The 15,910-nt window shown below is 37.1% G+C and overlaps 1 protein-coding gene across 1 annotated transcript in view; it reads left to right on the top strand.

The window, feature by feature from the left end:
- The window catches only part of mtor (mechanistic target of rapamycin kinase), a 479,149-nt gene that overhangs the window by 259,168 nt on the left and 204,071 nt on the right, over positions 1-15,910 (top strand). The gene's annotated exons all lie outside the window — the stretch shown is intronic.

Below are 15,910 nucleotides of genomic sequence, written 5' to 3' on the forward strand. Positions count from 1 at the left end.
CTTATTACTTGTACTAATGTAACCAATTTAACTTTCACCATCGTTATTTTTCGTGGAGAAACTAATTTTCCCTCGAACCAAAAATGTCATTATCCCTTATCAGATTTATATGTGTTGGTGTGGTGTTTCCAATTTAATAACATTAATCCCCAGAGTAGATTGACGAATAAAACCATACTATGTTCTGCACTGTTTTTAACTATGTTTGACTCTACAATTCCTAGAACCACCATCAAGGGATCTAAATCAATAAGCATATGCAGTATTCTTAATAAAAACAATATTTCCAGTATATTGATAGCTTTGGGCAGCTCTAAAACATATGAGCTAATGATGCCGGTACCAGCCCAGAGCATTACACAAAGGGCTGCCTCTGGAAATATCCTCAAGTTTTTGTTTTCATACAATCAGTAAGAATTAGGGATGCACCGATCCACATTTTTTCACTTCCGATCCGATCCCGATACCTGAATTTGGATATCGGCCGATACCGATACTATTCCGATACCAGAGCTGTGTTTGCTTTAATATTATTATTATCAATATTGTTGATTTTATATGATGCTGACATAAACTCCACTCAACAGGCAAGTATGATATGAACATAATAGTGACCCAAATTATCACGGTTATCAATTTATATTTGAAAATCAACAAACAAAAAATAAATCAAGCAGCTCTAAGCACTTTTTTAAGCTAGATTCTGTGGGCTTTCCTTCCTTATAATGGCCGTCGTCAATGGCAACGCATAATGCATAAATCTCTAATATTAAATCTCTAATATTATATCTGTAAATATATTCTCAAGCAATATTCTCATCAGTGTTCTATCAGCTATGACACATTTAAATCTAGCATATTTTGTGTAAGAGCCCATACAGTATTCTAGTGAAATAAAGCATATATTTTCATATGATTTGACAGTTTATTTGATTAAATATCAAAAATCCAAAAGGTGTGCATCATACCTAACACCTAGATGAACACTTTACAGTCAGTTTTATGACTAAGTCATTCTCTTCAAATGCCATTTAAGTTAGAAACGTGTAGGCTATAGCCTACCAATGTTGTATGTAACTTTAGAGACGCTCCCTAGATTCGCGAACGTCAAGCCAATCTAATGCCAGTCATATCAGATGCGCTGTGGTTCTGCTGTGTTTTGTTTGAAACTATTTTCGGTGCTGAAATATAACAAAAACTGTCAATCACTGTATGATGAATGAATCTCCTGCGTGCATCGCTCGTTTATCTCTGCTTTGAGTGTAGATTTCAGCGAGAGTGAGAGCCGCGCGCGCTCTGAACAAAACTCCGCTAATCTGAACGCCTCTGATTATTATGTTCATAAACTCAATATAAACACGTGTGATTGGTTATAATGCGAAACGCGATTATAACAGATGGCTTTTGAGAAGACCATAATAAGTTCAAAGTAGCTGATGTGAGTGTTACACAGCCGAAAGACGCGCAGATGGCGATTGTCTGTCAAGCCCTGATTATCTCTTCACCCTAGTCTTTTCTGCTTTTTTAAATGTTTGATTGCGTTCGTTGTGTTGTACGACGCGAGGGAGCTTCCACCTCTCTGAATTACGGTTTTGCAAACACACTGTCTTGCTCCGCGGTGTTTCCAGTGTGAAGTATTTCCACACAGCATTGAGCAGCCTTGTGGCTAGCCAACAGCTATCTGGCTGCAAACTGCGGAATGGATTTCCTGAGTGGGGCTTGTCTCATAACTCTGTCTCATTGAGCCGCGCCTCCGTTCAGGAAATCCATTCCATAGTTTGCAGCCAGCTAGCAGACAAGCCGGCGAGAATCACTTTTGGAAAGCGCAGACGTGGCTCATGGGTATCGGATTCCTCCGCAGGTTGGATCGGGAAAATCCGATACGTGAATTAAGCTGGTATCGGTCCCGATCCCGATACTGGATCGGATCGGCCCCATCCCTAGTAAGAATCCAACTACTAACATGGCCAAGACCAAAGAGCTGTAGCAATAATGCTCTGATTCAATCAGCCATCTGGCCGGATGGATTAAAGCTTGAACTCATCACAGCTCTCGTGACTTTCCTAATCAGATCATACATAAACAAAGGGCTTTGTGTGTTGATATGGCTATCTAATTTAATTAACAACCCAAGGAGCCACAATGTCTCCGCAAGAGAATGGAACGTTGAATGTTATAGCCCCGAGACATTCACGTGACTTCACGTCCACACACACACCCTTTGTGCGAATGGACACACACACACATAGCGGAGCACGCTGAACTGTCCAAACAGACACACACACACACACACACACACACATACACGCGTTATTTGAACCATGTGGACCAAAACTGTCTCAATAATGTTCAAATATATATATTTTGTTGATTTAATGTCTTTATACGATGTCATCAAACTACGCCTTTGTTTTGAACAGGCGACCTCTAGTGGACGGAAAAGTTACATAGTGTAGCTTTAAGAGTTCCTTTCACTGTAACTAAGGGGCCCCAAAAAACAACCCCACACCATAACCCCCCTCCACCAAACTTTAGACTTGGCTCAATGCAGTCAGGCAAGTACCGCTCTCCTGGCAACTGCCAAACCCAGACTCGTCCATCAGATTGCCAGACAGAGAAGCATGATTCGTCACTCCTGAGGGCACGTCTCCACTTCTCTAGAGTCCAGTGGCGCCATGCTTTACATCCGACACTTTGCATTGCACTTGGTGATGTAAGGCTTGGATGCAGCTGCTCGCCCATGGAAACCCATTCCATGAAGCTCTCTACGCACTGTTCTTGAGCTTAGCTACAGACCTCCAAATTTCATGTGGCCTTCAGATATTTACTCTGTGGAAAGTTACGGTTAAAGCACGGCACCATGCTTGAATTCACTGAGCTCCTGAGAGCAAACCATTCTTTCACAAATGTTTGTAGAAGCAGTCTGCATGCCTAGGTGCTTGCTTTTATACACCTTTGCCCATGGAAGTGATTGGAACACCTGAATTCAATGATTTGGTGGGGTGTCCCAATACTTTTGGCAATATAGTGTATATGAGACTAAACTATTTTATTTCTCTCAAATTCAAAATTGCCTTTATTTATAAGCTAGTCAACTTATGGATACAAATATGGATACACCTATTTGAAAATGGATACAAACAGTAATTTGTTTTTATTAACATTTTATAAAATTACTCTGCACCAAATATTTTTTCAAGCAAGAATTACTTTTTGCTGCTGAACTATATCTCACTTAGTTTAATATTTTTTTTCATAGCTTATGATTATATATTTTTATTAATATGTATTGAAGTAGTGTGTATTTAGTGGATTGTTCACCAAATAATAAAAGTGACCAATTTGTTCATACTGTGTATAAATTATATATTTTATGGCCTTTTCTGTGATTGGCCAATTTTTTGCAATCGTTTCAGTTATGTACTGAATTTAATACATTTCTTTAATATTTAAAGGTGTTAACTGTAATCTAATGCTGAACATTTTTAATTTACAAAGGATTAAAATTCATCACAATTATTTAATGAATGAAGCACACAAAAAATGTATGACAATGTATGACCTAAAACAGACAATCGTCTAAATCGTCAAAGCCCTAAAACCGGCAAATAATCTGGATATTTTTTAGACAATTAATCGTCAGCCAAATTTCATAATCGTGACAGACCTATTCATCATACAAGATTAATGTTGGGAAACTTAAATAGGTAGATTAAGTACTCTATTTGTGATTGATTGTACTTTTGTTGAATAAATCACAAACATTCCGTCTGCGTGCACTGCCATTGATAGAGGCTAAGTGAAAGTTGTTTTACGCTAGTCAAGTCAAGTCAACTTTATTTATATAGCGCTTTTCACAAAGTAGATTGTTTCAAAGTAGCTTTACAGTGTTAAACAGGAAAATAATGCAGCATAATTTTATTCAGCTGTATAGCCATTCTGGAAAAAACGCTGATGTCATCAGTTCATTTCAATTATCATACAGTGACAGTGTGGGCTTTAGATCAATAATTCGATCAGTAATTTAGTTTAAATGGTTAATTTAGTTTATTATTTAGATTTATTTCGATTAGTTGAAAAATGTAGTGTCCCCAACTGAGCACGCCAGGCCAGAGGCAACAGTGGCAAGGAAACCAAAACCCCATCAGGTGACCTAATGGAGAAAAATAAACCTTGGGAGAAACCAGGCTCAGTCGGGGTGCCAGTTCTCCTCTGGCCAATTAACAAACAGCGTATGATTATTATTATTATTCTGGCAGCTTTACAGCTCAGAGGTCATAATAGATCTGAATATTCGAGGGACCGGGGGCAACATGCTGGAGACGGGTTTATTGAGGATGATGTTGATTAAATAATTATTAAAGTGCAATATTCGAATGATCGGAGGCAACACACCGGAGACGGGTTTATTGAGGATGACATATCGATTTAAGTATTATTTAATTGTAATATTCGAACAATCTCAGTCAACACGCCGGAGACGGGTTTATTGAGATGCCGTGTCGATGAGGCAGTTGCAGGGGGAGTCTACGTAGTAGACGTGATGGAGTATAATATGTTAAGAGCTCGCTCAAGTATTGGGGAGCTAAACCATTTAGTGCTTTGTAAGTAATAAGTAAGATTTTAAAATGTATGCGATGTTTAATAGGCAGCCAGTGCAGTGTTGACAGAACTGGGCTAATATGGTCATACTTCCTGGTTCTAGTAAGAACTCGAGCTGCTGCGTTTTGGACCAGCTGGAGTTTATTTATTAAGCGAGCAGGGCAACCACCCAGTAGAGCATTACAATAATCTAGCCTTGAGGTCATGAACGCATGAACTAACTGTTCAGCATTTTGCATTGAGAGCATGTGCCGTAATTTAGATATATTTTTAAGATGGTAGAAAGCAGTTTTACAGATGCTAGAAACGTGGCTTTCAAACGAAAGATTGGTATCAAAGAGCACACCCCGGTTCCTCACTGACGACGAGGACTTGACAGAACAGCCATCAAGTGTTAGACAGTATTCTAGGCTACTACTTGTGGAGCTTTTTTGTCCAATAATTAAAAATTCAGTTTTTTCTGAATTGAGTTGCAGGAAATTACCGGTCATCCAATGTTTTATATCAGCTATGCATTCCGTTAATCTTGTGAATTGGTAAGTTTCTTCAGGGCGTGAAGAAATATAGAGCTGAGTATCGTCAGCATAACAATGAAAACTAACGCCATGCTTCCTAATGATATCTCCCAGTGGTAGCATGTACAGGGTGAAGAGTAGCGGTCCTAGCACTGAGCCTTGTGGTACTCCATACTGAACTTGCGATCGGTGTGACATATCTTCATTTACTACTACAAACTGATAACGGTCGCATAGGTATGATTTAAACCATGATAATGCAATTCCACTAATACCTACATAATTTTCGCTACAAAGCCATCTTTCAAACGCGCCACAGACCTAATTTAATTATTGTGCGGGAAAGACAAATCCGATCAGTTATCCAGATACAGAGGCCACTTAATGTGAACAAATGTAAACGCACCGTGTCCTGACTGGCTAAAGAGCCGAGCTGCTTGATGTGATCGCATGTCTTTTTAAAATCATGCAGTTTTTACCTGGCATTAGTTAAAATAAGATTGGGATTCAATAGTTTTTTTTCTTTCTAACACACATGTAGCAAACAATCGTGCAGCTGTAAATTAATTCAATTTACAATACTTATTTTTTCAAAGCAGATTTACAGAGAATGCATGTTTCTACATTACAATTTAGAGTTATCTGTTAATAGATGTGACCGTGTCCAAGTAATGTCCATATGTCAGAAATGTACAATTCTAAGATAATACAAATCACATAGTTAGCTAACATCAGGTATTTAAGGTAGTCAGGTATTTAAAAGTAATCCATATAAATTGAGTGGTTTAGTCAAAATTTTCTGAAGAGAAAACAATTGGTTTATATGATGAACATTTAATTTAGGCTTTTATTCACATATAAACATTCGTCAATGCACACATTATTTTCATTCTCGTGTTACACAGCACGTTTGAGTTGCCGCAAGAACCATTGAGGTTTGTTCTTGCGTGTCAAGCAAGAATGGTTGAGCTGTTTATGTTTGCCAATCAATGTTTATATGTGAACAAAGACTTGTTTTATGTCATGTGAAATGTTTTTGTTTTTTTTGTTCTTTTATTTTATTACTAACTTTTCACTTAACCTTTATAAATCAGTGTTTACTGGTACATATTTGAAGGCTGCAATCCAAATTAATATATTTTTAACCGTTAAAAATATGCTATGGTACCATTACAGAGAACCATGAAATATGAATGGTATTGGTACCTACTACTGAAATTTTGGTATCGTGACAACGCTGATCACAGGTTTATGTTCCCTCTCGTTGAGACAACAAAAGAAAACAGATGTCAGGGAGCTGACTCCAAAAAAAACCCACTTATAGATAAGACATGCTTTTGTAGCAGTAATGATACTCTTGAGAGGGTGTTAGGAAGCTGTTTACGATGTCATACTGCTGTGTGAGTCTGCAAGTGTATGGTGAAAGTATTTTGCCTGCAATTTTGTTCTGTTTTTTTGCAGCTGTTTTTTTATTTATTTTTTTATCGTGCTTCTTTACCCTTTTTCGCCTGTCTCATACTTAGCTATATTTACACATCCACACACTGTGTGTACATAACAGTTTTATCAATTGCATTGAAATTTGCATACAGTGCATGTTTAATAGCAGAGTAAAGCAGATTTGTTTTTGAATAGATTTTATGACAGAAAATATTTTATTCAGGAATGTGCCCCACAACTCAAAGGTACTATTAGCACAGCTGAAGTCAATGAGGATGTTGTCTGATTGCCATAGGCCACAGACAGGCTTCCAGATGTTTTCCCAGCAGTTTTGGTGTGCTTCAGACTGTCGTGAGACCCCAAGTGTCTGCTAATTAACGTTCTTTAGTACCACTGAAATGTACTCAGGTTGAAGAGCTACATTTTTATCTTTCAAGTCCCAAAGCTATCTGGCGGTCTCCATCTGAAGCTGACAAGACAGTTTCTTTTGACAAAACCTGTTGCTAAAGCATTTCTAATCGTTTGGCTCAAAATGCGTTCTTCAAACAAAAAAAATGTATCCTTAACTTATCAAAACTTTTCCACGTTTTTTTCTCCTCAGTAATACAGATTCTGTAACTGTTCACAATGTAACTGTTCACATCACATTTCACAGTGGAACAGATGGCGCTAGAGATTCTCTTGACACCCTGCATTTATTACCAAATGAATGACATAAACAGTCTGGAGGCGTTGACGTCATATCGCCTGTCAGTGTCTTGCTTATTTCCAAACATCATGCAACAATTTATTTTCAGAGTCGGCACATCTGTGAGTATTTTACCATGAAATTCAAGATTATTATCTTCACATCCTCAGCCAGTCATGTGCAGGTTTCACCCTCAGCATTTCACTGTCATGTATGTTTGTATACTGACCCTAGGGGTGAGGCTTGTGCCAATTTTCAAATGTCAAAATTCTCTCGAAAAAACACATTGAGGTTAATACAACTTTTTTTTGTATAATTTCTTGTTCGCTTCATTTTTTTCAATTAGACCACAACAAACTAAGATTATGTTTACGCCTAGTAATGAAGTGGTTTGTGGGTGATCCAGTCACAAGTGGTCAGAGCTGAAACACATCACTGTTTACACCTAGGGCCTAGTGTATAAAATTTTCCGTAGATGTTATCCGAACAAAATGAAAACAGTCAGCGAAAGATTGTGCATACATGCATTTTCTCCAAATTCTATCCTTCAAATACAGTGATATTTTTCATAATATTCGGTAGACCAAAGGGTTATCATTAAGCTACTGTCTGTCTGCACACAACAGCAATAGCACACCTGTGTGCAGCAGAGGTTGTACAGTATTGTGTCATTGGACTTATTCAAACCGGCCAAACCTCGACCTTTCGATCACTGAGCAAGTCCTTCATTGTCTGTCATTATACTGTCTTTGTTGCTAAGCCATTTGCTTAGATGGAGTCAAGTGCGCATCGTTGATCATTATTCGCGTGAAAATATTTTCTCAGAAGATATGTTATTTAGAACACAATTTAAAGTGGAAAAATCATGCGCTGTATCCTCGCTGTAGTAAAAACATTAAAACAGAAATATTTGTAGTGGATTCACTGCTCTTGAACACTTTTCCTGTGGCATGCGATTTCATATTTCTAATTTAAATTCATATAAAAAAAATTATAACTTCTGGATAATGATTTCATGTAATTTGAGTGCGTAACTCCATTCATGAGAGTGGCATATTTAATCTTAATGTATCAAAATGAAATATCATTTTGTCACAAATATCAGTTGGGGACAAAATCAAAATATCAAAATGAAAACAGTTTGAATCATTCTGTTTACTTAATTAATTTGCTTGCACCAGTAAAATAGTGTGTACGCACAGTCTAGAGCAGGGATATTCAATAAGCAGGGGTAAGTTCCAAGAGGTCCAGTCTCTATATTTCTTTTCCAGTGGAGGTCCGAGTGTGTGTGTGTGTGTGTGTGTGTGTGTGTGTGTCTATGTATATTATATGATTGCAGAATATTGCAGTATTTATTATAAAGGATTTATCCATATACTCTACTAAGCTGATCCTCCTAATTCATTTCCCATGCCATGTAATCAAAGGAGTGTTATGCTGTTCATCTCTAAAACATACTCATTATTGACCTCTGCTATCCACCTCTCCTGCAGGCATATTATGATGAACTAGCTATAATACAGCTTAAATAATATTATATAATGCAATATCACTTCTTCCAGTCGTGTTTGTGGTCAGACCACGAGGAGATCCACATGTACCTTGTGTCAGAAATAGCATGTCAGAAAAATGCCCCTGAACTCTTAAGTAATCAAATGGAAACTATTGTCTAAGCTGCATGTCAAACCTTTCATGAATATTACTAGAGGAATGAAAGGGATTGGCAAGAAGTTTTGGGTCCACCCTACTTCAATTACATAATTTTAACTGACCTTCCACTGTTGTCTAAGCTGAATTGGGAATGAATGGCTTAGTCTTTTATCATGTTCCATGAGGGGAGGAAACAGAAAACATTCAAACATCTGGACATTAAACATCTGGATTGTTTTTTTATGTATTGCACTGTAGATTAACTCCTAAATACTTTGTCTGCCTCTGAAAGCTTAGATTCTCAGAGAAATTCATCATAACCAGACTATTTCATCACACCAAAGCCAAAGATGAACCCAGCTGTGCTCTATTACAGTGCAGTTTTGGCATATTGTGACCACTAATGCTAATAGTCCTACCCATAATACAGTCCAAATGAAGCCACATGCTTCTGATGAACATGTCATATATTGTAAACGTAAGTGTTTTCATGCGGCTGTAGTAGCTCTGGTTCTGGTGCAAATTTGGACATGAAATTTGACTGTGTAGTCTTTAATTGGTTTAAAACACTGTATTTACTTTCTCTCAGGTGAGACGCAACAGTACAATAAAATTATCCTAAAGGGCGTCCATATGAAGCTATAGAACAGCTTTTTTTTTATCATTGACCTCACCTTAAACTGCTGTTTTGTTGTTTTATGATTTTGTTTTGGTCAAGCCTACTTTTTTTTTATTACTTTTTAGGCGTCCACCTGTGGTAAATACAATTCACTAGAAAGCCACACACCTGTCTATTAGGTCTTACAACTGAAAATGCATATCAGAGCAAAAACCAAGTCATTAGGTCAAAAGATCTGCCTGCAGAGCTCAGAGACATAATTGTGGGAACTGGGGAAGGCTACAAAAATTATGTTGCATTTAAGGTTCTGAAGAGCACATTGTCCTCCATAATTCTTACATTAAACGGTTTTGGAACAACCAGGAATCTTCCTAGATCTGGACTCCTTTCCAGACTGAGCAACCGGGGTAAAGGGCCTTAGAGAGGTGACCATAAACCTGATGATCACTCTTGATCTCCAGAGATAATGTGTGGAGATGGGAGAAACTTGCATAACAACCATCACTGCAACATTCCACTGATCTGGGCTTTATGACTTCGTAGTAAGATGGAAGCCTCTTTTTAGTGTAAGACACCTGAAAGCCCCTAAAGGACTGTCAGATTGTTAGACCAAAAAATGGTAAAACAAAGGTTGGTTAGCCTGGTGGAAACTAGACACTGCTCATCACTTGCGCAATACCAACTTAATGGAGAAGCATCAATCAATGTTTTGTTATAGAGCACATTTAAACACAACCAAGGTTGACCAAAGTGCTTTACAAGGTATAAAAGAAAACAAAGAGGAAAACGAGAGAGGAAAAAATTAAGTAAAAGAGCATAAACAAATAAATAATCAACAGTAAACAAGGAAACCCAAGATAACGTAATAAGGAGTGTAAAGCCAAGGAAAATAAATATGTCTTGAGATAAGATTATAGTGAGATATAGTGAGTGATGGGGCATGCCTAATATAGGGAGGTAGGCTATTCCAAAGTTTGGGTCCAGCATTAGGGAAAGCACGATCACTGCAATTTTTAAGTCTAACTCTGGGTACTGTCAGTAGGCCACGGTCACGTGTTCTCAAATTTCTTGTCAGGTTATACGGAATTAATAGATCAGTTAAATAACGAGGTGCTAGGTCATTGAGGGCTTTATAGACAAATACAAGATTTTAAAATAAATCCTATACTTGACGGAGCCAGTGCAGAGACATTAAAATAGGTGTTATATGATCATATTTTCATTTCCTGTCGAGCCGTCTAGCAGCTGTGTTTTGGACCAGCTGCAGACGAGAGATAGAGGCCTGAGAGATACCATAATACAGTGAGTTACAGTAGTCAAGCCGAGATGTTACAAAGGCATGGATTGCAATTTCAAAATTGCTCCTGGATAAAAAGGGCTTGACTTTATTTAGAAGACGAAGTTGAAAGAAGTACGATTTGACAACAGCAGTGATCTGTTTGTCAAATTTTAAATTTGTAGGGCCAAACGTAATGATTTCTGATTTATTTTCATTTAAAAGTAAGAAATAGCTTGAAAGCCATAACTTAAGTTCAGTTAGGCAATCAAAAAGAGGCTGAAGAGAAAATTTGTTATTGCGCTGTAGGGAAGGTAGATTTGAGTATCATCGGCATAAAGATGAAAAGAGACACCATATTTTTCAAAAATAGAGTACTGTGAGATGTGTTGTAAGGCCCGCTAAAATCCGTTCGAATGGCGGTAACGATCTGCAATTGAAGGTCACTGCGCATTCTGTGTTTTTCAGCTGGGCAAAATGGATTTAATTATAATATTCTTTAACTGACTCCATTTATCATCTCAAATTTAATATAGAATGCCAATTGGTTGTTTGGTCATTTATATTTAATAGTTAGTCACATTTAATCATTCTGTTTTAACCTTTTGTTGCAATTATACCGTTCCATACTGGAGATAGTTAATAATTACAGAGTAATTCAAAAAGGATAAAAATTTTAACAATTTATTATCGGTCATGTAAATGTATAACGCCAATTACCTAATCAATTCAAAGATTATCCATACAAAACATCAAATAATCTGTAGCAAAGAATAAGATATTGATACCTGACTTCTGAATATTACGTAATGCAGAGTGTCTAACAGACTTCTGCGTTACGGGCCAACCTCATTACAGTATTGCGCCCTGAACTCACTGCTACATCACTTTAACTCAGGCCAGATCGAAACCTCTTTTAAATGGAAATGCATGATAACAAAGGGAATTTAAATTAAATCGAGCTCCCATTTGCCTGGATTGAAAGAAGAGACCAAATGGCTCCAAAAGCCACACCCACCGTCATGAGTAAAATATCTCTAAGCTCTAAAAACTTTTATTAACTTCTTGTATATTTCTGTGGGGATGAGCTTTTTGTACCGTTCACACGGAGACATTTCAAACGATATCAAACACATATAATATTGTACAGTGAGAACCTACATCCAAATCACACATATTTTGGGTGATCTCTCAGCATGAAGTGGAGTGGAATGTGGGAAATTCCGGAGAAGGGAAATGCATGTAAATTAAGGCTATTTTCAGTTGATTGACTCAGTGTGACGTCGTCTGCGAAAAGTGTCCTCTCAGTGAGTAATTGTTTTCCACCAGACATCTTGTCGTTATGCAAGTTTTCTCAGTCTTTCAGTGTACCGGTCTTCCATGTCGATCGCGTTCTCTGTCGTACAGCAAATCAACCCCTGCACTACGGATATTAAGCTGTGTAAGTCGGCCATAAACCAAGGTGGAATTACAATTTGAGATTGGAGAGGCAGAGACATAGAAGACAGCAGACGGCAAGCCAGCACAGGCACCATCTTTCCAGGGCAGCAAAAAAAAAAAATAGTGTGGTGGTAGAATAATACTGATGGAAATGGTTTTTCAGGTGCAGGGACTGGGAAACTGGTCAGGGTAGAAGAGAAGTGTAATGCATTAAAATACTATCTATGTCTTAATGGGGGGGGGGGGGGTGGGGGGTGGTGCACCGATCGATTAGTGATGCACCGATCATGATTTTACATGGCCGATTCCGATACCGATTTTTTTTCAAGAAAACTGGTCGATACCGATTTCCGATTTTATTTATTTATTTATTTTTTACACAATAAAAGAATGAAAGTATACATGAACAAGATGTTTATTTGGTATTTAACAGGCTAAATTGGTTTCTGGCTAATGAAAACAAGTCCGCAATCTGAAATTAACGGGAAATTGAATTGGAAATTAAAAGGCTGAAAGGTGAAATTAAAGGCAACAACTGCATATTCTGCAATCCAAACAAAGATGTTACTTAAATCAGCATTTTTTAAAAAAAAATCTATGTAAAGAAAAAAAGTCTTTACCAGTGAAATTCTATAAAACCAAAGTATATAATTGTTCCAAAATGTTAAATCAAATAATGTTTAGTGCAACGAAAAAAACTAAGATGCTACGGCAGGTGCTTTTTAAATCAAATTAAGTAATAATGTAATTTTAAGGTAAAATAAAAATGATCATCCTATAGGCTACAGAACTGATAGTATTTCATTTCAAAAGTGCATGCATGTTCTTCTTTAGGTTACAAAAAGAAGTATTTCGGCTTTGTCACAAGTTAGTCTGTTTCATTCTCATCCGATCCAACACGTGAGAAGCTGAGCTGAACAACTCGCGCAACTTCAGCTCGTGCAGGAAAGCGGCTCTTCATTCCCTTCAGCGTATCTCCTTCCCTCAGTTCTCCAGTTTCCGTTTGTAACACACAAGTGACATGTTCGCGAATACAATACAAAAAGAAAAACGATTTTTGGCCGGTCAACCAGTGCATCCCTAGAAAAAATATAGCCAGATGCCTCAGTTCCCCATCCAACCTAAATCTGCAAAGAATGGCAAAAAATCCCAAAATCAAGGTATGCAAAGCTTGTCATATTATACTGACCATAGAAAAAACTTGGTGGTTCTAGGAACCCTGATGAACATTTTATTTTCTGAAAGGCTGGATTAACTTTTTTATTTTTTGGATGTTGCCGTAGTTCTCATCCCTTTTTATACACAGTAGTTGCAAAAGGTATCCAGTTCATATAACATGTTACAGTTATTTAACGAGACATAGGTACTAGTGTTGTCATGAAGCTGGAATATCTAACTTCAATACGATACCTTGAAAAACATTGATATTCAATACCATTTTCGATACCATGGTGAAAAATTCCATACTGCCATATATATTCCATACTATTTTTTATATATATATATATATATATTATCTCATATTTTTGTCCATACATTAAAAGTCTAATATTCAATCAATCTTTTCATTATTCAAAATACATGAAGCATCATAACAGTAATCCATATTAATCGAATGGTTTAATGCAAGTCTACTCATGAGACACAATCACTTTATATGATCAACAGTTATGAACATAAATTGAATAAGTAGTAATCAAGTGTAAAATAAAATGCACAGATCCAGATCCGTGACCAGTATTGCTCCAGAGACTATATAAGCTGGATCACGAACAGTTGATACTGATCCATCCTTGACTAACAATTTTTAAACACAGCCTGCCTTGCATTACCCCTTATTCACAAAGCAGTCTGGAGTAAAATTATTTGAGATGTAAACAAACCTAAACCTGCTCTGGCGTCGAAACAATGGCAGACTGTTCAGCTCACTCAGGACCGGTCATCACTCATCACTCATCTGCCAACGGATTGTTCTGAGACGGTGCTTATGAATAAAAAGCACTGTGTAGATTTTTATCATTGTGGTTGTGTACACACACTGCCAACACACAGTTATGTTCAAACACCATGTAAAAGTGACGGTTCGGCATGGTTAACCAAATCGAATTATATAAAGTATGAAATATAAAAAGGACCCACTTTATATTAGGTGGCCTTAACTACTATGTACTAACATTTTAATTAATCATTTGATACAATGCACTTATTGTGTACATACATGTCTTTACATTGTACTTACATTTTTAAATATACCTGTATGTAATTACATCTGTAATTAATTTCTGTAGTTACATTTGTAATGACACTGTTGACCCTTCCCTTACACCTAACCCTACCTTTAAACTATCCCATACCACCACACCTGTGCCTAACCCTACCCATATCCCACCTCAATATCTGCAAAAGTGTTTTGCAATACAATATAAACACAGTAAGTACATTGTACTTATTTTTTCATGTAAGTACATAGTAGTTAAGGCCACCTAATATAAAGTGGGGCCTATGAAACTAATGAAAAAATATTTTAAAGCCATAAGTTTATTGCAAAATCTTAGGGGTGTAACGATTCACTCATTGATCTTGAAACATCTCCTTGAAAAATATATATTGAAACAATATTTTCTAATCGTGAAACTTTGATTTCGGTTAATAATCGATTTAAAATGCCAAGAATCGTATTAATCGCGATTTGTTAGCGATTCAGTGCTTTTAAAATATATAAACATTAAATTATTACATGCACAAATTGTGCGCTGTCATTCGCGCCCTCACAGCTCTCCTTCACAGATACACGCTGCACTCTTTACCGCCTTTCACTGGATTACGCAAGCGCTCCATTGCGCTCATTGACACATTTCTGAGCAGCCCACGTTTGAGCTCTCATCAGGACGGCCAATACTATTCACATGAGCAGATGACAGCTCTCTATCGAGACAGCAATAGTCCTGAGTCAAACTGCTCAAACCATTGATAAAGCTGTCGAAGCACTTTCATTATGTGGAAACGCCACCATTATTTTATATAAGATAAAATACTGAGTTTTACGGAAATGGGTCATAGCATTGACATTAACTGAGCAGTTTAAGTAAAACCCAGCTTTTTCAAGAGGGCACACATTTATGGCACACATAATGTAAGTAAGTGTCTAAAATGCATACGCACAGTTCTGATGAATGATAAATTAAAGTTAAACTGAATGTACGAAGGAAACTGCTGAAATAACTACAACATTAACAGCTCTTAAAAAAGAGCGTGCAGTTTATCTATCAATCAGATCTATCAATTACTATAGCAACAGTAGACACCCGGCCCGTTTTCTTTTAGAGTCATCATAAGGAAAATGTTCCTATAAAGAGAACAAAGAGGGCTTTTCCTACTATTCCATGAAGAAAAGTTAGTTGAGGATTAGTTAGAAAAGTTCATATTCTAGTCTCTCCATGGAAGCACTGTATGTTTAATGCACATGGAACACGTTAATAAGGTTGTGCAGCCTACACAATAGAAGGGCTGCACAATATATCGCTCTTTTTGAATGATTCTAATAGGCTACTTCAACATTGTGAAAATTGTATGTTTTAGGTCGATGCATATAGCAAAGAATAGACTGGGCACACGACTGTTACTTATGTGACTTGCTTGACGTTAAAAAGAGTTATTAAACTCTTTGCAGTCTCGCACTG

This window comes from Gobio gobio, assembly GCF_949357685.1.
Source record: "Gobio gobio genome assembly, chromosome: 10".
In the NCBI taxonomy this organism is placed as follows: domain Eukaryota; kingdom Metazoa; phylum Chordata; class Actinopteri; order Cypriniformes; family Gobionidae; genus Gobio; species Gobio gobio.